This window comes from Marmota monax, unplaced genomic scaffold, assembly GCF_021218885.2.
Source record: "Marmota monax isolate L192 unplaced genomic scaffold, Marmota_monax_Labrador192_F-V1.1 WCK01_AAM20220418_F8-fsc00071, whole genome shotgun sequence".
NCBI classification, from domain to species: domain Eukaryota; kingdom Metazoa; phylum Chordata; class Mammalia; order Rodentia; family Sciuridae; genus Marmota; species Marmota monax.
In genome coordinates, this window is record NW_026695217.1 from 6,864,922 (window position 1) to 6,891,979 (window position 27,058).

Sequence of the window (27,058 nt, forward strand, 5' to 3'; positions counted from 1 at the left end):
AACCCTTTATGGTCCTGATGGCTCTTATTGTGGTGGGCCCCACTTCTAGTCTGCCAAACTAGACCTGGACCAAAGGCAGGACCAGAGTGGCTCTGTGCCTCCCTTTCAGCAGCAAGGCTCCTGTGAAATCCTGCCACGTCCTGGTGACCCAGTTCCTGCCCTCAATATGCCCATGAACGGGGCAGGCGCTCTGCGAAGGGCCAGATCTGGGGGCCTTTATTTCTGTGCTTCTGTGTAAGTGTTCTCATGCCCGTGGAGCCACTCAGGGAGCTTCTAAATGATACCTGTGTTGGGCCCCACCCCAGGCCAATTAAATCAGGTTCTCTGGGGACGAAGCAAAGCTTGGCAACGGTGCTTTTTAAAAAGCTCCCCAGACGATTCTAACGTGCGGCCTGGGCTGGATCAATTGCCGTGACTCTGCAAGAAGAGAGTTGTGCACCAGGGTTTTCAGGGCCTTGAGGGGCCCCTCTGCGCTGGCTTGATGCCCACTTCCATGAGAGGTTCAGACAGATCAAGGATTCTCGCCGTTAAATCAAGGTTGAGAATGTTCACCTTTTAAAAGATCTTTCTTAGGTAAATCATGACTGTTTTTGAGCTTCCCGATTAAGGTTTCTCTGTGGCTGGGCTGGAACTGTGAAGAAGCACAGGTCTAGTGTGGTCCAGCCTCAGGGACTCCACACAGATATTCCCATGGTCATCCCCTCACTCTCTACACATCTTGCCACCAACTCCCTGACCAAGGTTTTGGGGACCTAGTCTCCTCCAGAATGCACATAGCTACTTCATGGTCCCAATGGCCTTAAGACCTAGGCCTCTGTAACCTTTGGAGTTTGCAAATCTGTGGCACAGTAGCCCATACCCCCTGCATACTCCCACCCCAAACAACAAACAAAAATACAAATGAATTTCTCTGCATCATTTTCACTATAGGAACTTACTGGCTTTATAGTCTATTTTCCATTGCTATAACAGAATACCTAAGGCTGGCTACTTTACTTTAAAGAAGCTTATTTAACTCACAGGTTTAGAGACTGCAAGTCCAAGATCAGGTAGCCCTGCCTTTAGGCCTCTAATGAGGTCCCCCTTGGCTATGTCACATGGCAGCTGGCATTATTAGGAGTGTATTTGAGAGGGAGAGATCACATGGCCTGACGGAAAGCCAGGGAGTGGGGAGGACTAGTCTTGCTCTTCCACCACAACCCTCTCTGAGAACTGACTGGGTCCCCGTGAGAACTGTTAATCCCTTCCTTCCAAGGCAGCGTCCCCAGTGACCCCATTATCCCCACTAGGCCCCGCTCTTAACAGTCCCACCACCTCCCAACATCGCCATGCGGGGGATCCAGTGCCAGCCCTGAACACACGGGGACACAAACCACATCAAATGATGACACTGGCTTACTTAGAATCTAGGTGGCTCAGAGCCTATGGATTTGTCTACGTTTCCAGAGCTAGAAGAGGTTAGTTCTTCATCATCCAGAGGTGGACACTGGGCCGTCCTAACAGTGCCCACTGGGACTTCTGGAATGTGCTGTTCACAGGGATTTACCCTCACCACCATCTCATGAGGTCGACACCTCGTCTCCTCAGTCTTACAGAATGGAGGAGAGAGGTTAAGTAAATGTGTGGTAAAATCCACGGAGTCTGGTGAACAACTGGGTCAGGAATGAGGAGGAGGAGGGTGCTCCGGGATGACCCAGGGATCCCCACTCAGAGACCGGGCAGAGGAGGTACCAACACTGAACTTGGAGCCCTAGGAAAGGTCACGGTCAGCCATTGCATTGTCTTGAACCTTCCTTGTTCACTCTTCCATTCATATTTCTCACATTTGACGTTTCCTACAAAATCTAATAAATCATTCATTAGCCGTTTAGCCAAGTATTGGCCAAACCAGACCCAGTCAGAGGAATAAGACTTGGGCACTGACTGCTGAAAGTGCATTATCTCCACTTCATTCTTTCCCTGGTCTTTCACATGACCATGACTCACTAGAGCCAGTCTTTAAATCAACCTTGGAAATTGAGAGAAAAATCTATGAAGCTGGGTGTGTGTGTCCTGCGTCCCCAGTGTGTTAGACATGCTGGGGCCTGGCTTCAGGGACCTGTTCCAAAACGGGTCTGTGTGGACGGATCTCCAGTTACCGTCAGTATCTTAGCCTTTGTCACATGGGGCTCCCCAGCAGAGGCCCCGGGAGACAGAACAGAATAGGACACACCAAGTCACTTTTAAAATGCAAGTCTTCAGTGGGGAGTTCCTGTCTCAGGGCCCCGAATAAAGGCCAAGTCTTCAATCTTTCATCTGAAAGGTACTTCCATGATTGGAGTAATCAGTCACCTAGCATATTCAACACTGTTTCTGTAATAGTCACTGTGCCTTATAAGTTATCGAAAAATAAAGAAAATAGAAGGAATTGATTGAAGCCAGGGCCTTGTGGATGCTAGGCAAATGCTCTACCAATGAGCTACATCTCCAGCCCTTATAAAATTTTATTTTGAGTCAGGTTCTCATTAAATTGCACAGTTGGCCTCAGACTTGCAATCTTCCTGCCTCGGTCTCCCAAGTAGCTGGGATTACAGTCGTGGGCCACCACACCCGGCAATAAATATTTTTTAATCAGGCAAGTAAAATGATGTCTAGCAAACATGTATACACAGGAAGCACATGCATCTGATGTGAGATCAGAGCTTTCCAGGAGGTCCTGAGGTGAGGTTTTAACTGGTACAAGAGGCTCCTGAGCTCTGGAAGGCATGTTTTATACTAATGTTGCCCCAGGTCCCATGGCGTCACAGTTACAGTGACAGCTGCAGCTCCATGTCCCTGCTGATGACCCACGGCATCCCGAGAGCCTCTCATCCTGCTGTCCCTGCCGTATGATCCTGGGGTCTCCGCAGGGGGAGCCCACACCTCTTGCTCACTCAGCCGCGAGCCCTGCTCCTGCACCCGGGGCACTTCTAGGGATGCTGCTGTGTATGCAGGGCTCCAGCCCAGGCCTCCTAGGTCACACCTTGGAGGGACCCAGTGGCCTCCCAGGTCCCAGCCTGGAACTTCGCTGTGTCCTGCTCAGGCCACTCCCTCCAACTCCACATGCCACCCGTGTCACCTGAGTGTCAGGCCCACAAGTGATCAGTCACCTCCACCATCTCCTCAGGTGGCCTGATAGAGCAGACCCTGCTGGCCCCTGTGTCCCCTGGCCCCAGTTGAGACTGGATGGGACTGGCCGACACCACCAATGTGTGATGCCAACGTATGGCCAAGATGGGGCTGAGCAGAGTGGTCCTATGTCCTGGGTTTGGCTCAGCCTGGCCCCACTCCACGAGGGGCCCTGTGACCACAGGACACATGCTGGGGGAGGGTGACAGCAAGTGCACATCCTCTTGGACCCCAGGAGCCAGCAATTGCTCAGAGGAGAGCTCAAAGAACTGGAGGCTGAAGGCCATTTTAAGAAGGAGAATGAGCGCCAAGGCCTGCAGCCCTCAGCCCCTGGGACCCCCTGGGAGCCCCTGGGAGCCCCTGCGAGGAGAGCTCCCCAGGAATACAGGTGGTGCCCGGGGCACTTCTGGACTCTGGCAAAAGGCATTCACATCAGCTCCTGCTGTGGCCTGAAATGACTTTTGCCCTACTCTGCTTTTGACTAGCAGCCCCTGGTCTCCCCACGCCCCCTCCGCCCAGGGCCCCTGACTCCAGCTCCAGTCCATGTCCTGTCTAACTCAGGGTCTCTGTGGACCTCCCCCTGCAGCACTCGGCCACCACCCTCAGCCCAGCCTCCAGTCAGGCAGATGTGACTTCCTGTCTCCTCATCAACCCCCTTGTCCTCAACTGCCCATCCCCCCCTCTCTCCATGGAGGCTCCAGCCTCTCACTTCTGTGCCTTCATCCTCCTGCCTGACAGAAGTCTCTGCACCCAGGAATTGCGGCCTCTCTAAGGAAGCTTCCATAGGCAAATTCCACAGGGTCTGCTGCTGCTTCTGCTGCTCTTACCACCTGTTCTCCACCCGGGACAGAGGCAGTGTCCTGCCACCTCACTTCCCAGGAGCCCAGGAGACTCAGCTGCCAGCACACCTGGCCAGCCTGGTCCATCTCCGACCTTGCCACTCACCACGGGCCTCTCCCAGCACCATCGGCTCCCTGGGGCTCTCCAGAGCGCTCGGCCTCCCAGCAGCCCCAGGTCCTCTGCATGAGCTGCTCCCTCCCTCTCCCTGGAGTTCTTGCAGAGTGTCTCCCAGGTCTAGGGTTAAGTGTTGCCCCCTCAGAAGGGCCTCCACCCTCCTGCCTAATCCGACCCCATTGTCTCATCACACTGCTGTTAGTGTGGGAGTCCGGTCCAGCTGCTATCACAAAATGCCATCGACGAGAGGATCCTGGACAGCAGGCATTTACTGCTTATAGTTCTGGAGGCTGGAAGTCCAAGATCAAAGCCCCGGAAGACCCACCACCTGGCCAAGGGCAGCTTCGGGGCTCATAGGAGGCACCTTCTCCTTGCAACCTCACAGAGTGCAAGGGGCAAAGATCTCTCTGAGGTCTCTGCAAGGACACCATTCACAAGGGCTCCACTTCCGTGAGCTAATTGCTTTCCAAAGCACCCCCCCATTATCATCCTGGGGGACAGAGTTTCAGCGTATGACTGGGGGGCACATGGACACTCAGGCCATAGCAGTCATTCCTTCCTTCCTTCCTTTCCTCCTTTCTCTCTTTCCCAGTTTCACCTCCTCCTTCCTAGGTGTGAACATCAGGAGGACAGACCCCAGATGTCATAGCAGAATATTTGTCAAATAAATGAAGGAAGCATTAATTATTCAGTTACTGTGATTCGAATGAGCAAGTTTCCCCAGGCCTTTGGACCTGGGGCGGAAATATATATATATATATATATATATATATATATATATAGAGAGAGAGAGAGAGAGAGAGAGAGAGAGAGAGAGAGAATATAATATATTGGCTTGGCCTTGGATGCAAATATTGGCAGAATTGCAGAGACCTTGATGTATGGTTCGAATGAACTGCAAAGAAGATGCCTTCAGTACTTGGGCACTTCACACCCAGCCTCTGGAATGGAGCTGAGCCCAGCACAAGCCCTGGGCCAAGATTCAAGGGCACTTCTGGACCTTGCGAGTGGTTGGGGCAGTGAAACCTCACCCCAAGGCCTAGCTGGGGAAAGGAAGCAAGAGACTGATGCTCCTGGTTTGCCTCTGGGTTCCCTCTGAGTCTGAGGCTCCTCCTTCTCACGGCTGGAACAGGGCTCCAGGCTTCCTGCAAAGCCCCTGCCTGGGCCTGGGAAGGAAGTCATGGCCTCAGGGTCTCCATTCTCCCCTCCTCAGCTGCTTCTGGCATCTCCTTCTTGCCAGCAAGGGAGGACTGCTGGGAACAGAAAGGGCATGTCAAAGGGGTTACACACACACACACACACACACACACACACACACACACTCTCTCTCTCTCTCTCTCACACACACACACACACACACACACACACACACCAACACACCAGAAATACTCCCCTCAACTGCAATGGCAGACACGGGGCAGAGGCTGTGGGCTCAGCCCAGCACTTGGAGGAAGTTTCATGATGCTGACGCTGAGTCCCTGGCCCCACTGTTCACATTACCAGGGGTAACAAGCATTGAGGTTGATCTCTGCAAAGCCCTGAAGACAGAGTTTGAATTTTCTTTTAAAAATGTCTCCAAGGTTTAGAGAAATTAAAACCAGCTCTTCCTGATGGTGAAGAGCCAAAGCCCCAAGGCACAGGTCCACAACTGACTGAGATGTCTCCTGTCCTCCTGTCTGTCTGCTCAGGACTTCCTCAGGGCTGCATATGGAATCTCCCTCCCAGTCCTCCAGAGGGGCCTTCAGTGCACATGACGCCAACAAACTAGAAATGAGCCCTTGCTCAGTTACCCAGGGCCCGGAAGAGCCTGCCCCCACATGATCTCCTTGGGGTCTACTGCAGTCCACTTTTGGGAGGAAGGAGGCTCAGATGGTTCCATGTCCATTGAGGGAAAATGGACCCCACACATATATCCATTTGCCCATTTCACGAGAAGCACGTGCACAAAGGACAAGGCTGGGACACTGGCCTACTTCCTTGTTCTGTATTGCAAACTACTTCCCCTTCTCTTCCAGCCATGTTCATGCACCTCCTGAGCAGAACCAGTCAGAAGTTTGCCCTCGGGAGCAGCCTCTCACCTCCCCACACTTGACCCTTTTTCTTCCTGGTTCAAAGGCCCAGAACTGGCCTGTGGCTCAGACTCTCACCCAGCTGTGTTCCAAGAGCCTCCCCAAACCAATGCTTTTCCGTTTTCCATCAAAACACAACAGTTCTGGGCCCTGTTTCCCTTCATTCCTTGTGGAGGGAGAAGTTTAATCATTGATTCTGATCCCTTCTGTGTCCCTGTTGCAACCAGCTAATGACGGACACAGCTCCCAGTGCTGCTTTCCCAGAGCAACTCAAGTGGTGGCAAAGGGCTCCCGAGATCATACCACCCCAGCATGCACAACATGCATTGGTTTTCTGCTTGTCCTCTCAGCGCTAGGACCTGCCACACAATTCAAAAGTCCATATGAGCAGCTTGTCATATCTTGAACTATTTTCATGTGAGTTATTTCTGTGCATCTAGATTTCAAATTCTAAATCCATTGTGTTCCAGCACAGAGCTAAAGACATTGGTTAACTCCCAGAACAGAGTCAAAAACTGCTTAACAGCTAGAATGGGGAGGACCTTCCAGAATCTAGTTCCACATCCTCCTGTCATAGACTAGAACAGTGATGTTCAGAGAAGCTCAACGGCTCTTGAAACAGTGAACTGTGTTATCTATTGAAGAATAGAATAAGACTCCAGCTCTGTGAGCACCTGTTGTCTAGTCTGTGTGATGGGCATGTAGAGCTGGATCAGTCCTTACTCTCCAAGACTTAGGGTTTGATGTGAGAGGGAAATGGGATAAGGCGTGGGTGAGCATCAATAATAGTACCAGGCAACAGGAAGCAGAGAGTACCACCAATATGCTAAATAGACCATAACCAAATGCTAAAAGGATAGGATGAACTTGACCCCTGTGAGTGTCCAGAAAAGAGAAGAGGTCAGGGCAGGTGGTAATTCAGAGGAAACTCTACCAGATCTACGCCAAACATCCAGCCAGTCAGGCAATGAAGCCAAGCCCCTGTCCTGCCCTTTACCTGGTCAAGTGATGATAGAAACTTGATTTAGCTCAGGTTAGGAGGAGTGTATTGTGTGCCCTTTCATGACTAACAGAGAGTCCTGGATCGAAACTAAAGTGGTAAATGTGCACACATTGCCACCTCCAGCTCAGTCTGACTCTAAAGAAACTAGCCACTTTAAAGAGGGGAAAAGAAATGCCTTTGTTTCTTAGAAAGACCCTCTCTTCCCACCAAGTAATTATTACTATTATTCTTCAACTGTAACTTGAGTTTTTCACCCAGTTTCCTTCATATTAAGTGAATGATTGTAAACTGTGCCAGGTTGATACAGCCCAACTCTCTACAGATGGAGAGCAGCTGGTACTCAGCACTTCTTAGACTGGCCAGGTAATCCAGGAGTCCAAAGGCAGTCAGTAAGCAGAGCCAAGTTCATCCACAACTCACTCAGTTCTTACATGTGGAGCTATTGGGATGGCAAAAGAGTCCAAGCCACAGTCCTTGTCTTCTAAGAGACTGCTCCCTAAGAGAAAGAAGATGCTCACATTTGCTTAGAGAGCACTGACTCCTGAGAGCAAGGAAAGCACAGTTTGCCAAATGTTGTGCATGCATGTCCGGCCCAGAGTCCAGAGCAGGGTTGTGCTTTGTTGCTCTACATCTTCATGACCTTATCCAGCTGCTGGCCCATCCCTGATTGCTCCCCCTGCCTCCGAGGAAGGAGGGTCCTGGCTCCCTAAGGGCTGTCCTGACACCTGATGCTCCTCATTCCTCCTGAGACTCCAGCTCTGTGAGCACCTGTTGTCTACAGCCATCAATCCTGTCTCCTCTTCTGGTTTCTTTTCAACACTCACCCAACATGCTGAAGACCCCTGGCTCTAACAGCCCTGCCTGCTACTGTGTCCTCTTCTCTGGCCACTGCCCCACCTACCCCTTTCCTTTCCCAGCAGTCTTCATGGCCTCCTCCCCATCTTCCACTTCCCCTCCAACTCTGCAGGTGGGCTTCCACCACGGCCACATGCCTTGTGGCAATAGCTGCTCCTGAGTTGTGAGGACCTGCAATGTTCCACCCTGGGTGGCTGTCAGTTTCCTCTGGGGTCCTTTCTCTCCTTACTGATGACTCCTACATTCAGGTCTCCAGTTTTGACTAAATTGTAACATGAAAACACTGTATCTCCAACCACCTACAAAACAGTGACCCTCCCTGGCTACCCCTTGAAAACCTTAAACTCTGCATGGCGTGGGTGGGACCACCCCTTCCTCTGTGGCCTACGTCTCCCTCACCTCTGGGCTGTGCACTTGCCTCATGCACCCAGCAGGAAGATTTAACTAGAACCTCGGGCTCACCTTAGAGCCTCCTCTCTTTCATAGCTCATGTCCCCTGCTTCCCATCGTGTCCTGAATCTGTTCCCTGTCATTCTACCCTGGTCCTTCCAGTTCAGCTGACCTGCAGACTCATCCTGGCTCTCCAAAGCCCTGAACCCCAGCTGTTTCAGGCCAGAGCTCCATCTCCTCCTTGTTGGTCCCAACTCCCTACTTCTTAAGTCCTTTTCTCTGTCTCCACTTTATTTACGATTTCTGTCTCCTCCAGCTCCTCTGGCTTCGGATTTCTCTACAATTTTCCCTAGTAATTCTCCAGCCGGCTTGTCCCTCTAGTTTTAGTTTAGAATCACATCCTCATCTCTTGTGAGAATCATCTGAGCCCATTCCCTGAAGCTGTGGACCCCCAAGGCCCAGCCAGCACCCACCTCCAACTGTATGCTTCCACAGTGACATTGTCATTTGTGCTGTGCACCTGTTTCCCTCACTTGGCTATGCCTTCCTCCAGGACAAGGATGGTTATTTACTTGTCTCTGAACTCCATTGAATTCTCTTGAATTATGTCAGATATTATAGTATTAAAATGGAACCAGGTGTGGTGGCCATGCCTGTAATCCCAGCTACTCAGGAGGTTAGACAGGAGGATTACAAGTTCAATGCCAGCATGGGCAAATTAACAAGATCCTGTCTCAAAATAAATAAATAAAAAGGACTGGGGATGTACATCATTGGTATAGTGCTTTCTTAACATGCAGGAGGCCCTGGGTTCAGTTCCCAGCAACACACACACACACACACACACACACACACACGGTACTAAAATGGAAAAAAATGTGCCATATGCAGGAAATATTCAGGACTGGTTCAGGGCAATGCACAGACTACAGAACTGCAGAGGGAGGGCAGGGCCCGAGTCAGTGCAGGAAGCAGTACTGCCAGCTGGATGCCGATGCTGTAATTACATGTCCTAAAAACAGGAAAGTGCCTGTTACTCTGATGAAGTCTGCCTTTTCATTCCTCACTCAGCCTGTTACCTCCACATAACCCAGCTGGGATGACGACTGCCCTTCGCACCAAGCAGAGGTGTCCAGAATGTCATGGGAAGCTCAGTGCAGCCGACTTGATGTCCTGAGCCAGCACGCTCCCTGCGTGCGACGCCGGGGTTTGGGAGCCCCTCTTCTGTTTACTTGGACCCAAAAGACCTTGGGGCTGTGCTTGGCTCCAGAGTAGCTCCAAAATCAGAAGTGTTCATCATTCCTATGAGTACATACCCAGGGTGTGTTTGATCGTAAGTTCTCCCCAGAGTCAATTCTCCAGCCAAGTGTGAGCAGCCATTGTATAATCCTGGCTGATGCTCAAAGGCCTAGGGTTTTTCCAACGAAGTACCCTGAGCCTTCCGTTGGCTTTCCCACTGACTGTTTCCTGTCATGCAGTCATGCGGCTGGAATACTGCTGTCCTTAAGGCTGTGTCCCTTTGGTACTCTGAGCTCATATTATGGTTCTTTTTTCCTCCTGGCTTTGCCCCGGCACCCGCCTTGGCTGAGAGATCACTGGACTGTCCTGCAGTATCAGCTGGACTGTGGTTTTCCCGAGGGTCCCTGCCTAAGCTGTTCATCTCAGACACAAGCTGAGTTTGCAGTTCATGCCCATTGTCAGTTCTGGGCAGGGCCCCCTCCAAGCTGGCTCCTGTCTAAGGAAAGCCCCGTCCACAGAGGTTGGGTCAGGCTACTCTCTTCTCATTCACTCTGGCAGCCTGACTCCTTTTATTCTCCTCTCTCCAGCCCATCTCCCTTGTGGTCACTCACCCTTACCTCATTTCTCTCCCAGTTCTTGTGGGCTCCAGAGGTTGCAGAGGATCTGCTAGCAGTGACTGACTGTCCATGGGAAGCACTGCAGGTGTAAAGAGACCTGCCGGCTGCATTGGCCTTGCAGTTAAGAAAGCACTATACCACTGATATACACCCCCAGTCATTATGCATTATGGGTGACCTGACGGAATACAACCCAGAGGAATGCATGCCTGGAGCCCTGGATCTCTTTCAGGTGGGCTTATCCCTTCAAATATCACTCTCAGGGCCCACTGAGCTGGAGCTTCCCATTGAAACACAGCTCAAGCAACCCACGGTTGCTCCCTGGCCTCATCCACGATCACCAAGCCATCCTCTGCTTTCCTTGGGTCCTGGAGAGCCTTGGGGACCTCTGCCCAAGAGTGGTTTGTCCCCAGAAGAGCCTGTTAACACTGCAAGGTCAAAAGTGGGCACCACTGTCCACGTCATAATGTGGTTTCTCACCCTGCTGGTTTCCAAGCCCAAAAGAAGGTGCTGAGCTTCAGGAACAAACAAAAAGAAAGAAACAATGGAACAACCCTATGAATAAGGGGAAAGGCCCACAGTTCTAGAAACTTCTATCTGTAGATGCATATCTGTGCAACACCTTCTCTTTTTGTCTAATCTAACTCCAGAGGCAGAGATTAGATAGACAAAGAAGAAAGATGCCTGATAGATTAGATAGATGACTAATGTAGATAGGTAGGTGATAGTTTAGATGGGGAGGTAGGTAGATAGACAGATGTAGATCTAAAGAAGAAACTCAGTGGCCTCTTGTTCCCTTCTGTTTCCTCACTGCTGTCAATCCTGCAGCCCTGAGTCATGGAGAGGCTCTCCAGGGAATCCGCCTGCCGGCATTCTCACTCCCTGGTCCTGGAGATCTTGACAAAGCACTTTCTATAGCCACTGAGGGAGGGCGAAACAGCAACAATGAATAACCCCTTTGAGCCCTGCCTGACCTCTGCAATGCCATCTCTGTGTTTAGCTGTCACTTGCTAGCAGTGTCACCTGGAGTCCCTGATGGCCACTCAAGTTGTGTGACGAGCGCCCCTCCCTGACAGCCCATCTGTCCTGGTTTCAGGAGGCCCAGCTGTGGCCAGCTTCTCCCCATGCTATTCTGAGCTGATAGGCCATTTTCACTGATGCTGCTAGGAAGGCCCCATGTCCTCAGCCCCACTTGGTCTCAGCTGCAGACTATGCCTGCTGCTTGGCAAGCAGCTGGCCTTTGGGTCCAGTCTCATGCTCTGCATTCCTCAAGTCCTCAAGTCAGGCTTGTCTTGGAAACCTCCACCCTCAGGCCACAGGGCTCAGCCACAAGGACAGTGTCTATAAGACTGATGGGCCATTCCACTGGCCATCGCCTCCCTCTTGTGACCTGTTTGTTCTTGCTGAGCTAGTTCCCAAGGCTTATTTCTACATACTTCCTTTCTCTAAAGCCCGGCACTAAGCCACATGGCAATCAGTACACACCGGAGATGCTTCTAGAAGTGTGGCAGTCCTATCCACAAAGCCTGTCCACGCAGGAGCCAAGGAGCACCCGCCATGCTACCTCAAGTGCGGCTGCAGATCACAGCTGCCACTCCATGCAGAACAGGGTTTCATTATTTAGCCTCTGACTCTCTCTAGCCCCGAGGTCCATCTTGAAGCACAAATGGGGACAGGAAAGGGGCCTGGTCACGCCCCACTTAGTGCCACTCACATCTTCCCATTCCTCAGCCTGTGGATCCAGAGGTCCTCAGAGTCTTGCTTCCCGCCTCTGTTAACCAGCCTGGCACAAGGTTTGGCCCACTGCTAGGTGGCTAAGATCACAGTCACCTGGAGCTTTGGGGAAGGGGGACAGATAGGGAAGTGAACAAAGGACCCTGCAGGGGGTGGACTGGGGAGGAGCAAAGACAGCCTGCTGAGACAGGAGGGAGACAGGAGGCAGAGATAGAGAGAAGGACTAGTCCAGCGAGAGGAGGGCAGCCAGGGTGCGGGGCTGACTTGGAGGCTGTGTGTCTACCTGCTCGTGCATGGACCTGGCCACAGCAAGGAGGTGTGAGGCCCGAGGTGAGGCCCCCACCTGCCATGATGCAGGATCCAGACATGGTCCTCAAGAGGCAGAGAGTCTTTGAAGGCATGTCAGCAGCGTTGGTGTGAAGATGAAAGACAGGCCACCCTGGGGAGAAGACAGAGGTTGTGGTGGCTCCATCAGAGATGACGGAGGCAGTGGGAGAGCAAAGGAAGAGGACGATTCAGTGACAGAATCTGCCAACTCTGGTGACCTGTTGAACACAGAAAGAGGAAAATAAGGAAACATTGAGACTCCTACTGAGGGTTTGGATTTGAGACTAGAATCAAGGGGCAGGGCAGGATGATGTTGGGAATGAAGGACATCAGGGGTCTAGGTGGGGCCAGATGGCTCCAGGATTAGGGCAGGGACAAAGAGGAGGCTGAGTGCAGACAGGTGTGCAGTGAAGTTGAGCAGTGACAATAAAGAAGGAAACTGACCGTGCTGAGGGAGTCTTCTAAAGTACAGGAAGGGCATGGTGGGCGGAGGGCAGGACAGCCACCACTGTAGGGTGGGCACCGTGGCTGCCCGAGCCCTGCGCTCCTCATATTCCCCTCCCTCCTGTGTCACACCCACCTGCCAGGGCAGCTGTGGTCTGACCCAGGCTCCAAGTGAAGACACCGAGGCCGACTGGTGTGTCACCCTGGGGTGGGGACTTGCCAAGCCATGGGAGCAGAGGATGAAGTGTTTGGGAAAGGAACAGATGCAGATCAAGTGGGGCTCATAGGAAGGGAGCGGGGCTGGGGGCTGAGGGACGAGTGCTGGACTCAGGGTCTGCAGCCATTCTGGGGGGACAAGGACCAGACTTGGGGATCTGGAGCAGAGTGGCCCGCCGGCACGAGTGTGATGGTCACCCAGGACAAGCGGAGGCCAAACGCCCTCTGTGATGGTAGCCTCAGGGGACACTGAGGCAGATGTCAGGGCCTCCCGAGGACCACAGCCAGAGAGCCTGCTGTCCACAGAGCAGTGTGTCCAGAGTCACCCACGGTCCCGCTGCCTTTGCCTTGCTCCCTGTCTTCTGAAGCAGATATGAACTACAAATAGACACGGCCCATACTTTGCCTCAGATATATTCTTTGTTTTCTCCCAGTTTTCAAGCTGAACTCTAAGCTGTTGTTTTATTTATCTGTGGTAATGAGAGCCATGCATAATTGGAACCTGAAGATAAGCCAAAAGTTCTGTGTAGCCAAAATTCCTGTGTCCTGTCCCACCAAGTCTCCATGCCTGTGTTGTTAAAAATGGCAACTTGACTAATCCAAGTTTCGCTAGTTCTTTGTGTTATGCCTCTGGCCTTGCACAATGGGCCGTGAGTGGGCGTCTCCATCCGTCCAACGCAGGAGGTTCTCTTACACAGCCCTGCAGTTGTGGTGTCTGGGGCTTGGGTGGCCGTCACAGCAGTGCAGGAAAGCCAAGCTCTTCCCTGGGCCATCAATGTGGTTGGTGCAATGCCCCTCTGTCTATCTATAGCCTCCGTGAAATTGATGGGTGTGTGAGCAAGTGAATGAACGAACAACTTTCCAAACCATGTGCGAAAGGAATTCCTGGGCACTTCATCGGACGTGAGAGGTGTCTCTGAGCCAGGTATCCCAGGAGACATGTGGATCTGTCACTCTCAATTCCTCTTTCACTTGCTGTCAGCTAACCAAAGACCCAAACGCGCTCCGGTGTGTGAGGGGTGTGAGAGGACCAAGCTAGTGACATTTACATGTACAGTTACACGCTTCAGTCCTGGTTTTCGAGGACCTCCCCCGTACAGAAGAACGGAACCAAACAACACTGTGCGGAGTCGGCTGTGGAAGGGGCCAACACACAGTCAAGTTTTTCCAAAGCTAAGTTAATCTCACTGAGGCTCAAACTGTTAATTTAGTCAAGGATTATTTTTTTCACAATCCAAATCCACCAGTCTTAAATTTTGAAGGGGGTTTAATTCAGAGAATAGAAACAGCGGAGAGTTTCCCTGGGAGCTCATGGGGACTGGCAAGCCATTGTTCCTTTCTCTGTCCACCTCTTTGGGGCCTCGTGGGCTCTTCTCTGCTTCTGGAAGCATCCTTCACATCTCCTACAGACTGGCCTGTCTACTCTCACAGCTACCCTGAAGGACAGTCAGTGTTATGTCCCCGTGTCCTACCCCGAGTCTCTTGTAAGCTCACTGACCCAGACAGATCTCTGTGGCCCAGGTTAGGCTAGGGCCATCTCTAGCCTGTGACTGTGGTAGGAGGTGGGCTATCCCTTGAGACCTAATGGGGATGGACTCTTTGAGAAAGGGGTGAGGGTGGGGAGGCCACGACCAGCCACTCTACTACCCAGGATGGCATCTGTGTGTCCAAGCCTGCTGACTGGCTGGAAAGGGAGGGGGACAAAGACCAACAGGTGACAGCAGGGAGTTGCTCCCGAGGCAAGCGCAGTCTTAGGGGGAAGGTAGGTCCAGTTCCGCTCCTGTCCTCCGGTTGGAGCCTAGTCCCAGCAGCATGGCTGACATGTTTTATGAAGAGCCCAGAGCCAACTCAGCACAGCCAGGAGTCGGTGGGCAGTGACGGTGAAGAGATTCAAACTTGTGATACAGAGGAAATGACTGCAGGGCCTTGGTGTACTTAGTCTGCAAAAAGGGAGATTTGAAGGCAAAGTGGTTCTTTTGTCCAAGTGTTTGAAGCGCTGACTTATTGTTTAAAAGATTTTCAGTTTGCGTATGTCTGCAGAGGCCCAGAACTGGCTCCAGTGGGTAAAAATTAAAAGGAGGGAGACTTTGGCATAAGACCAGTGTTTTCCACCAGGGTCCTCTACAGCTTGCTGCCGACCATGGTCAAGAAGAGGTGGGACAATCACCTGTAGGGAAAGCTGTAGAATGGACACATTGCTCAGGCCTAGTCCAGCTCTGGAATGCTATGACCCTGCAGCAGGTGCTCCCATGGGCTGGACTGATTGCCAACCTGGGAGCAAAGGCCACTTTGTGCAGGATCAGCAGATGCCATAGGGTATCATGGCTGGGGAGGGCAGGTTGCCCTCCCTTGTCTCAACCCCTCTTGAGTCCAGCTGAGACAAGCCTCTTTCAGCTAAGATGTGCTGGGTCCTTCAGGACTCCCTACCACCCGTAGGGCCACCATCTGCTGGGCTGACCAAGGAGGCTGCAGGTCACCATCAAAGCCCCAGTATGAGCTGGCATTGAGAGAGTGCTGAGGACATAACCCATTTGGTTACAAAGATCAGAAGCCTGTTCAAAGTAGCTCAGATTTTAGAAAGAACAAGGGAAAACGTAAAGGTCTGTATAGCAGGATTCTGAAGAGGCTTCAGAGAAACTGCACATCAGGAGTCAGGACGGGCAAGAGTTAAAGGAGGTCTGGGACACAAGCCATAAAAATTCACTGTCCTTGCCATTAGTCAGCCACTCCTCATATGACCAGGCTGCAGTCTTCAGGGCCACTTCCTCCTGCCTGTGTCTCTTCACTAAGACCCACGAGAGTCCTCTGCTGCTGCTGCTGCTGCTCAATACATTGGCTCAATGGACCCCTATTGATCCACAGACTGGCTGCTGGTGTAATTTATCCAGGGCCTCTGCTTAGAGCAAGTTAAGCTAGAAACAGAAATTAGGCTTGGTAGGGGAGTTGACCAAATTATCCAATGCAGGAGCAACCCAGAGTCCGGGGCGACCCACTGTAGTGAACACTCAACAGTCCACACTAATCTGGGGTTTGTCTTCATGCTGGGTTTGAACTCTCCTTCTCTTCCTCTCCTGGGCCTTTCTCTGCATATCTGCAGAGCTATGCTGCTTTCAATGGACTCAACTATCCCAAAATATTTGATTAGCATGCCCACTAGTCTAAGTGCCCAAATACAATACCAGAGTTCAGGCTGAAGACTGAATGAATTCACAGATTTGGTTACTCATTCTAATTAATTCACTCATTAGGACTTGTGAGAAGTTATTACCACGTGTTTATTATGAACATCACTTTCTTCTGAAAACAAAGAGGTTGTGTGTATGCGTTGTCTTCAGGCAGCTTGCAGTCTGAGAACCAAGGTATATGCCCTCCAACAAATAAATGCCAATCAAGGCATTTCTAGAAACTCGGATCCGGGTGGGTGTCACCAGCCTGATGCTGAAAGGCAGGCCGTGCACGGAGTGCTCACTGAGCAGACCCAGGGTCTTTGTGCCACACTGCCAGCCTCCCTCTCTGCAGCATGGACTGAGGAAACTTTGAAGTCTTCTGCAATGTGTTATGCGGAATCCAACTGATCGACACAAAGGAGAAAGACGGAACTCACGAAAAGTTCTTGCACACAGTGGGTGATAGGAGCCAAGATAGCCTCTTCCCAAGCTCCTGTGTGGCCAGTGGTCTCCTGGGAAAGATGTTCTTATTCTCGGCCTCTAGGACAGGACTTGCTGTAAGTTGGCTAAGACACTCACTGACTGTAGTTCACAAAAGCTTTGGGACCGAGCTTGGTGTGAACCCTCAGGACCGTAGGAAAAGGAGCTCTTAGGTGGAATAGTTTTAGCTGAAACAAAACCCCATAGATTTGTTTTTTCTGAGTTTTATTTGTTTCTATTCCTAGAGATGGGGCTGCAAAGGGCAGGGTTTTGGTTCCTCAGAAAAGGCTCTGCCCATCAGGTGTCACATGTCCCCACTCATGTCATCCCTGTCCTTCAGCTGGTCAGCTCTGGCACTACGCCTGGCCCTTGTCTTTTCAAAATGACCAGCTTACTAAGTGGCCTCCTCCCTCACACAGGTTCCACCTGTGGTCAGGTGGTGGGCTGCTCTGGCTGGGGTCGGGCTGAGCACCTGGGAGTTGGCAGCAGACCTGCCCTGCAAAAGTCACCGTGGGAGGAGAAACCTGGTATGTGGACTGCTCTAACCCCACACCAGCTCACTGGGTTCCCATTGGAACCACACCCATCCTCTTAACTTGGGGTCATATGTGTGTCTCTAAAAGAAGAAACAATAGAAAAACAGGCATCGGGTAGGGGGCCATTCACACAAGGAAACCCAAGTAGGCAGTGATACCCAGTCACACTAGAAATAAGAGAAACGGCAAACAGGACAAGGTGAGACACACTTTTGACCATGGGGCTGGGACCAAAACACGAAGTTAAATAACACCTGCTGCTGTTGAGGACAGGAGTAGCTGGAATTTCCAGGAAGCTTCTGTCTTTCTTCGGGAATTTTTAAACAACTACTAACCAATAAACTGGACACATTTAAATTGGACAATCGGGTGTGTGCACACGTGTGTAGTCATGAAGCCACAAGAGGACAGGGAACACATCTGTCCTAATGGTGCTTCCTGTACCCTAGCTCCCTCTGCCAGCTCTTCTCTGTGCTGTACTTCCGGGTAATCACCCACTTACCTGTGTTGGAATCTTACAAAAAATTATATAAATGCTGGGAACTGAATTAGAACAAGATATATTCCATGCTTTTATAATTACATCAAAATGGATTCTATTGTCAAGTATAACTAAAAAGAACCAATAAAATTATATAAATGGAGTGTGTCCTGTGCACTCTATTCCTGACTATTCTCGGCACTGCTATTTCAAGGTTCATCACAGTGTCACACACATACACACTTTCGGTCATCAGGTGACACGGTTGCACAGCTAACAAACTCAGGTTTGTTAGCCTCTTTGTGTACTTTGAGTTGCATCTAATTTGGACCTACTATAAAGAAGCTGGTAAGAACATTGGTGTATAAGTTTTTGTGTGGGTACAGACTTTTATTTCTCTTGGATAAATACCTCGTGGTGGAAAGGCCACATCAGATTGCAGGTGTATATTTAACTTTTTTAAAAAACTGCCAAACTATTTTCCTAGGAATTTGAACTGTCTTAACACTTCTCTGAGCCTGAGAGCTGAAGTTCCTCCACATCCTCCCCTGGATTCATGCGGTCAGAGTATGGTTTTAGCCATTTTCATAGGTGTGTGTTATAGTTTGAATGTGTCTCCCAAATTCAGGGTTGAAACTGAATGTCGTAGCTAATGTCGTAGTACTAAGAGGAGGGGCATTTAAGAGGCCATTAGGCTTTGAGGGCTTTCCCCCCCAGGAATGGGATTAAGGCCTTGGTAAAAGAGATTTCACCTCTTGATCCTCTTGTCCTTCTGCCTTCCGCCATGTGAGCACACAGTGATCCTCCCCTGCAAAGGATAAAGTAACCAGGCACCATCTTGGAATCGGAGGGTATCCCTCACCAGAGCCTGGACCTGCCAGAGTCTTGACCTTGGACTTCCCAGCCTCCAGAACTGTGAGAAATAAATTTATCTTATTTATAAAGAACCCAGTCTTGGGTATTTTGTTGTAACAGCACAAAATAAATTAAGAGTGTATATAATTACCTCATAATGGTTTTAACTTGCATTTCTTTATAACTAATGATATTCAACATCTCCTCATGACCTTATTTGCCATCTGTTTAATTTCTTTGGGAGAGTGTTTAAATTGTCTTCCTGTTTTTGAATTATAGTGCTTGTTTGTTTGTTTTTTTATTATTGAGTTTGAGGAATTCTTCATGTTTTCTGAATACATGCCCTTTAGCAGGTACATGTTTTGCAAATGTCTTCTTCCAGACCGAGGCGTCTCTCATCATTCTCTTAATAGTATCTTCAAAGAGTAGAGAATTTTTATCTCTAAAGGTTTATCAATTTCCCAGTTAAGGTCATCAATTTCTTTCTGTTACAGATTGCCTTTTCAGAGCTGTACCTAAGAAATCTTTTCCTAAAGAAAAGTCACAAAGATTTCGTCACCTGTATTTTCACCCAGAAGATTTATAGTTTTGTCTACAAATCTGTCTTCTATGTTAGTAATGCACCATGTCAATTATGGGAGCTTTATAAGAAGTCTTGATATTAGGTAACATTAGCATGACTTCTTTATTCTTATTCAAAGATGGTTTTGGTTATGCTAGATTTTATATATATATATATATGAAAAATATATATTATTTTATATATAATCTTGTTTTCCTTGTATGATTTTAGTATCAGCAATGCTGGTCTTAGAAGTTGAGAAATGTTCCTTTCTCTTCAATTTTTCTGGAAGAATTTCTGAAAATTTGTTATTATTTCTTCCTTAAATGTTTTATACTGCATATCTCTCAGTGATGAGATATTTCAACTTTTGTACATTTAAAAATAGTCTTTATTTTCTACTTCATTTTTGAAACACATTTCATGGGTTCTAGGTTGACAGTTTCCCTTCCTCCCGCCCTCCCTCCCTCCCTCCCTCCTTCCCTCCCTCCTTTCCTTCCTTTCAAGACATCATACCATTGTCCTCTTGCTTTCACTGCTTCCTGGTAGAAGTCTGCCATCATCCTAGTTTGTTACTTGTCCTTTGTCTCTGGCTGCTTTTAAGATTTTCTCTTTTCACTGGTTTTGAATCTTTTCATTATGATGTGGCTTGATGTCGTTTTTCTTCATAATTTTTGTGCTTTAAAGTCATTCAAAGTTTGTGGGTCTATAATTTTTATCAAATTTGGGAGAAACTTGGCCATTATTTTTAAAGTATTTTTCTGTCTTCCCCTCCTTTGAGGATTCCATTACATTTATATTAAAACTTTCCCCACTGCTCACTGGTGCTCTTTCCCCCATTTAAAGTTCTTTTCTTCTCTGGATTTCATTTGGGTGGTTTTTATTGCTTATCTTCAAGTTCATCATATCTCTATCTATCATCCCCTCATCCCATCCTAGGCATATTTCATCTTACATATTGTACTTTTCATCTCTATAACTAATTTTTAAAAATATGTTTCATGCCTTCCTTAACTTTCTTTTTCAAGAAGAAGCTTTTCTATGTTGTCCAGGCTGGCCATGAACTCTTGGACTCAAGCAATCCTCCCATCTCAGCCTCTCAAGTAGCTGGGGCTACAGGCATATGCCACAATGCCTGGTTTTTCTTAACTTTTTGAACACATGAAATTGTAACAACTGCCTTGGTCTCCTAATGTGCTTCTTTTAGCACCCATGTGAGTTATGGGTTGGTTAATAAATATCATTTCTTACTAAGAAGAAGTAGGATTCCCTGGAATGACTAATTCCAAGTACAAGACAAAAAACGTCCAAGATGATCTTGAGGAATCTTCTCATGTCAGAAAGAAAGGAAAAAAATCAAAGACTGTTGCTACTGAGTTTTCATTTTTGCTAGTCCTTTTCTCTTAAGAGATTAAAAAAAAACCAGATTAAGCTTTGATGATAATATTTCCGATTCAAGTTTATCATTGTGGGGCTTTTATATAAATCCTTTCATTTTATGTTTGTACTTTTTTTTGTATGCTGTTAAAATAGATGTGAAATAAATGATGAAAATAAAATAGGAGTGAAATAAATGATGCCTGTGATTCCAACAATAAGAAAACAAATAACCCAATCAACAAATGGGCCAAAGACCTGAACAGACACTTCTCAGAGGAGGACATACAATCAATCAACAAGTACATGAAAAAATGCTCACCATCTCTAGCAGTCAGAGAAATGCAAATGAAAACCACCCTAAGATACCATCTCACTCCAGTAAGATTGGCAGCCATTATGAAGTCAAACAACAACAAGTGCTGGAGAGGATGTGGGGAAAAGGGTACTCTTGTACATTGCTGGTGGGACTGCAAACTGGTGCGGCCAATCTGGAAAACAGTATGGAGACTCCTGGGAAAGCTGGGAATGGAACCACCATTTGACCCAGCTATTGCCCTTCTTGGACTTTTCCCTGAAGACCTTAAAAGAGCGTACTACAGGGATACTGCTACATCGATGTTCATAGCAGCACAATTCACAATTGCTAGACTGTGGAACCAACCCAGATGCCCTTCAATAGATGAATGGATAAAAAAAATGTGGCATTTATACACCATGGAGTATTACGCAGCACTAAAAAATGACAAAATCATAGAATTTGCAGGGAAATGGATGGCACTAGAGCATATTATGCTTAGTGAAGCTAGCCAATCCCTAAAAAACAAATACCAAATGTCTTCTTTGATATAAGGAGAGCAACTAAGAACAGAGCAGGGAGGAAGAGCAGGAAGAAAAGATTAACATTAAACAGATACATGAGGTGGGATGGAAAGGGAGAGAAAAGGGAAATTGCATGGTAATGGAGGGAGACCCTCATTGTTATACAAAATTACATATAAGAGGTTGTGAGGGGAATGGGAAAATAAACAAGGAGAGATATGAATTATAGTGGATGGGGTAGAGAGAGAAGATGGGAGGGGAGGGAGGGGGGATGGTAGAGGATAGGAAAGGTAGCAGAATACAACAGTTACTAATAGGGCATCATGTAAAAATGTGGATGTGTAACCGATGTGATTCTGCAATCTGTATTTGGGGTAAAATTGGGAGTTCATAACCAACTTGAATCTAATGTATGAAATATGATATGTGAAGAGCTTTATAATGTTTTGAACAACCAATAAAAAAAATTAAAAAAAAAAAAAATAAAAATAAAAAAAAAAAAAATAAAACCTCCAGCAAAGATATAATACAAACAAAAATGGGAAAGATAAATGGAATGTTGCAAAATCTTGATAACTGTTGATCTGGGTGACAGGTGTGAGGTGTCATAATATTCTACGTGTGGGTTTGAAATTTTTTAATCTAGTTTTTTGAGAGAGAGAGAAAGAGAGAGAGATCAAGATTCTCTTGCCTAATAAGATTGGCAGCCTCCTCCTCCTTGCTCCCCACCCCCCCCCAGGCTGCAGCAACATTAGCTCATTGCCATTCTGGTGTTCAAATCCATCTTCATTTTTTACCCCCAGGGATTTTTCTCTCTGTCTTGGAATTCAAAGGATGAATTTAAAAGGATAACACAGATCGTCAACATTTCTAGGTATTTGTAGTGGTGGGGTGTCAGGGAAACTAGTCCTATTTTTTGAAATGAAAGCTTTCTGATGTCCTTTTAAGCTGTTTGTTTTTAATATACAGAGAGGCCATCTATCAAGTGACCTTCTCCTTACCAAAAGCACCACACAAACACATAGTATGGGTTCCTAAAGAGTGTGCATGAATGGAGGTAACACCTATCCTTACTCCTAGAAAAAAAATGCAGACTTGGAACAGGCTGTGCATGAATGGACTAATACAGAGACTGGGGGGGCACTACAAACATTTGTCTCTATTCTACCTGGAGAGCAGCAAGTGCACAGCCCTTAGCGGAGCAAGGAAGGGCAATGTCATCGTACACTGCACACCCAAGGGCACAGAGCGACGCCCCCCTCAGTCTCACAGCCCATGCCATCATACCGCAATACAGGTGGAGGGATGATGGCACCACTGGGCTCATAGGCTGGATGCTGCGCCAGATTCCAACCCTGAGGTTACCCCACCCTGAGGCACTTGTCCTCCCCAAGCCCAGGCTGTCTTCTTGCAGCAGTTATCTGTGTACTCAGTTCAAAACCAAAATCAGCTGAGCCTTAAGAGAAACAAATAAATGAATAAATAGATAAATAAATAAAAACAAGGGTGAAAAGTATAAATGACTTCAAAATCCAAATAAAGAACTGTACCTTCTGGTTTTAGGCAAAAAGAGGAAGGAAAGAGAGAGGAGAGGAGAGAAGGAAGAGAGGAGGAGAGGGGAGGAGAGAGAAGAGGAGAGGAAAGAAGAAATGAAGAAGAAGGAGAGAATAGGAAAAGACGGGAGGGGAAAGAAGGGGAAGGGAGAGGAGAGGAGAGGAGAGGAGAGGAGAGGAGGAGGGCTGGGAGTGGAGGTGGGAAGGTTGATCCCTAGAGGAAAAGTCACCTCCTCCAGGCTCAGGGAGCAGGTCAGTCACCTGTGTCCCCTCCCTGGCTTTCCAGAGACGCCTGTGCAGGCACAGCACCCCTCCGCAGCCCTCTGGCCAGCTGCTGCCTGTTCCATCACTTTTGTCCAAATATTTAAATCTGTGGCCGGGTAGATGTTAGTGGCTGGGTCAAAAAGACAGCTCTGGTATGAAATATTTATTCTCCGTTGGCCTCCGTGCCTCTCTGTGCAGTTCTGCCAGGCATTTGATAGTTTCCACTGAGTATTCTTAATTCTTTTTAGGGAAGAAAGCTATTCAGGGCAGGAATAGGGGGTGGTCGGGGGAAGGGCCATGAAGTGCTCTCTCCTCCAAAAACTTACTTCCCAAGATAGACACAGAGGGGACACTGGCCTCCGCCTTTTGAAAAACTTTTGGATATTTATCTTGTAGTTGACTGTTGTTATTCTCCACTCTTAGCCTCTCTGGTTGAGATTCTAGTTTGGTCCTGATTTAGAAGAGGAATTCAAGTGTTGTGTTGGAGGGACTCTGTGATTCCCAGCACACAACAGCTTGAGATGGCCTACCTGGCTTTCTATCTGCAACATGATTTTTAAATAGTGCATTTATTTGAATGACTCTTTACTTTTGTCATTAGTGAGCCATATATAGACTCCTGTCGAGAAAAATAAAAAGACCAGAAAAATATAAAGGAAACAAAAACCCTCCCTAATTTTACCATGCCAAAAAGAAGAATATTAATTTTAAATAGGTATGCCTTCCACATTTTTTCTTTATCTTTCTTATGAATTTTAATTTCATTATTTGAGTCATTTCTATACCTTCATTTTTCTGGGTATTATATAGCAAGCATTTCTCTATTATTGCAACACTTCTAAAAGTAATTTCAAAAATATTCATGTCATTCCAAAGTATAGATGGTGGCTGTTTGCTATACCTGGCCCTTGTTTTTTGATGTTTTCTTATTTTGGTGTATCAATGACACTATGTTGTGCATCCTGTGATTCTGTTTTTGTCTCCATCTTTGATTATGTCTTTATCATAATTTTCTAGAAAGACAGATTGCTAAGAGGAAAGGTAGGATAGCCTCAGTTCAAAGCTTTTCCCATGTATTCAAATTGTTTTTCTCAGCAAACTCCCAGCTGTCCCCCCAGAAGTGGTGGTGGTGGGAGGGGTGGTTTCCTGTGGGTTCCCTGTACTGTCCCCAGCAGCTCCTTGGGTTAGCCTAGCCTCCACCACGGGAGCAGAGATGAGCTCTGTGGGTCCCAGCCAAGGCTGCCCTCGTGGGCGTCCTCTCCTCTCCTGGCAGGGCTGGCACTCCATGTGTTTCTCCATTGTTCCCTCCCTACCTGCTCCTAACCAACACTGCGTCACCAGCCAGCCTCCCTGGTCAATGAATGACCCTCCCCTTGCGCTCTTCACTGCAAACTCCCCAATCACCTCTGAGCACGGAGACTCACCCTGCGTGGCTCAATTCCTGCTCTCAACCCATCTAAGGACTGTGGCACCTGGGACTCCCAGTGGGCCATTGGCCAAAGCCCCTGCATTCTTGATCGCTGGCTAGGTTTCTCCCTTCCAACTCTTGTTTTAGCTAGAACCTGGCTCTCCCTGAAGGCACAGTGTTCCCTGCAGCCCCTTTACACCCTAGCTCATTTCTCTCCCATGCATCCTGGACTACCTCTACCAGCTCTGGAGTGGTGGGTGGATTCTGTTCTTCCAATCCTTCTCCCTCTTCCCTACAAGCCCGCAGCTTTGAAACTCATGCCACAAAGCACAGCCTACCCCTTCTGGTTCCAGGCATCCCCCTCTGCCTGTGCCACTTCTCATTTATTAAAGATTTTAGCCATGGCTCAAGAGCTCTCCCTCTAACACAACTTATGTCACAGTTCTCTGTGGTGTCATTGCTCACATAGCTGGTCTTTCCACCATTCGGTCCTTCCAGTTCCTTGACTACTGCTCCAGTGATGTCATCTTCCACCCACACTGACTCCACCTGCTTGCTACCTGCTTGCACAGCTCTGCCCTAGATGTTATCCTTCCCAACAATTGCATCTCCTCCAACATCTCAACCTCGTGCTCCCATCCTGCAGCTACCACCTCTAATCTCTCCAACTCCCTCTCCTGCACTTGACTCCAGCTACCGTTGGTCTCCAGCAAGCCACTGATTCTACCTTGTCCATGCCCCAGCCCTTGGAGTCCCCCTGGAGTCTTCTCCCTCATGCTCTGTGAATCTGCTGGCTTTTCTCTGAGAAATGTGGATGATCAGACCCTTGTTCCCACCTCCACCATCACCACTTGGTCCTTGTCACATCCTCTCTGCCTCTAGGGAATTTTATCCCTGGAACGCAAGGATGGCGCAATGAGAGGAAAAGGAATACAATCTACCCACAGGAAAGCTTGAGAAAAATGGCGATCTCCACGTACCCTGGAAAAGCATTGGGGAAAACTCAGCATTGAACCTCATAAAGTCTATTGATCAGAAACCTGGAATTAATTTTTTGCTGAAGGTTTGAAAACACTTGCCCATATACCATTACCCGCCTAAGCCCCTTGACTTCTTAATGCAGCTTATTTAATCTTGATAAAGCTGTTGACTTGTTAGGATATCAGCTTATTTTTAAAGTTACTTTATATTTTCCTACAAAATTCAACTATGTGCATCCCAACTAAAAAAAAAATTAAACACTATTCCAAGTCACTAGATAAACACAAACCAAAAAGAAAATAAATATCACACAATTATTATCAAATTAGAATTCAAGGCTGGAAGATAATGAGCCACAGAAAGTCATGTTTGTGGAAAAAGAATGTAATTTTTATGGATGATAAAGACATGAATGTTGAGCCCTGAGAATGTAGCCGTATCACATAAAGCAAATCAAAGCCTAAGGATTAATTGACAGGGGAAAGAGTGACCAGAAATCTCACTCGTTTCTTGGTAGATCAAGTGCGAAGCCCGGATGTGGACCAGAAGCTGACCACCTTTCCCATGTCCTCAGCAGGTGGGCTCGGCTGTTCCAGGCCCCCTGCCAGGAAGCAGCAGACATTCCTCCAACACAGCCCAGACTTGCTGGTGCTCCTCTGCCTGCCTCTCTGGCCTCAGACCCAGTGGGGTGGGGGAGGACCATAGTTCCATCATGCACTGCTGCCCGGCAGCTCCCTCCCTGGCCCACCTAGAGCTCTTTCTGGTATTCCCTCTTCCCAAAGCAACTTCCAGCTACTGATCTGAGAATTACAGTCTCTTAACATTAGGGAAAGAGACCTGAATGTGGAAGATTAGATGGGTAATGTTCAGCCTTCTTCAAAAAGCAAAGCCCACTCACAACGGTCCAGAAACCCAGTTTTCTGACTGTTGAAGGCTTTAGGTTTCTGAGCCAAAGGACAAAAGGAAACAGAATCAGCCAGCCTCCTCTCTCTTTAGGGAATCACCTGGCTCTATTTCAGGAGATGAGCAAATGTACCCCCACCACTATCCAACACTTGTGTCCTTTATTTCTAATGAAATTCCACCTGTCTGCTTGGGCCCAGAGGAAGACAATGAATGAACACCCCAAGGTATTTTCCCCTCTGGGTGCAGCTGATGAGACTTCAGGAAGAAAGAAAAAGACATGAGGGTTGTGTGGGACCTTCCCAGGGGTCCCCACAGGCAGCTCATCCCGCCCCGGCCAGGGCACTCTAGACGCTGCTGCTGCTTCTAGGTTCTGGCTGGCTGAAGGTGGAGTGATAGGAGAGAATAGGGAGAGGGAGCAGATGCAGGGACAAATGCCTCAACCTCACAGCCCTGTCTGCAGAACGGGGGGTACACTCCCAACCCCACAGGAAATCTTTCTCAGGGGCTCTCGTTGACAGCAAGTGCTGTGTTGTGGGAGGGCCCAGCTCCATACCAGCCTCCTCTAGGAGCTGCCTTTCCGGGATCCCTTAATTCAAAGTACCAAAACACAATGCAAAAATGAGAGACTTGGGAGATGTGTATTCAGTGCCCAGTGCTGCTGGTGGTCTGCC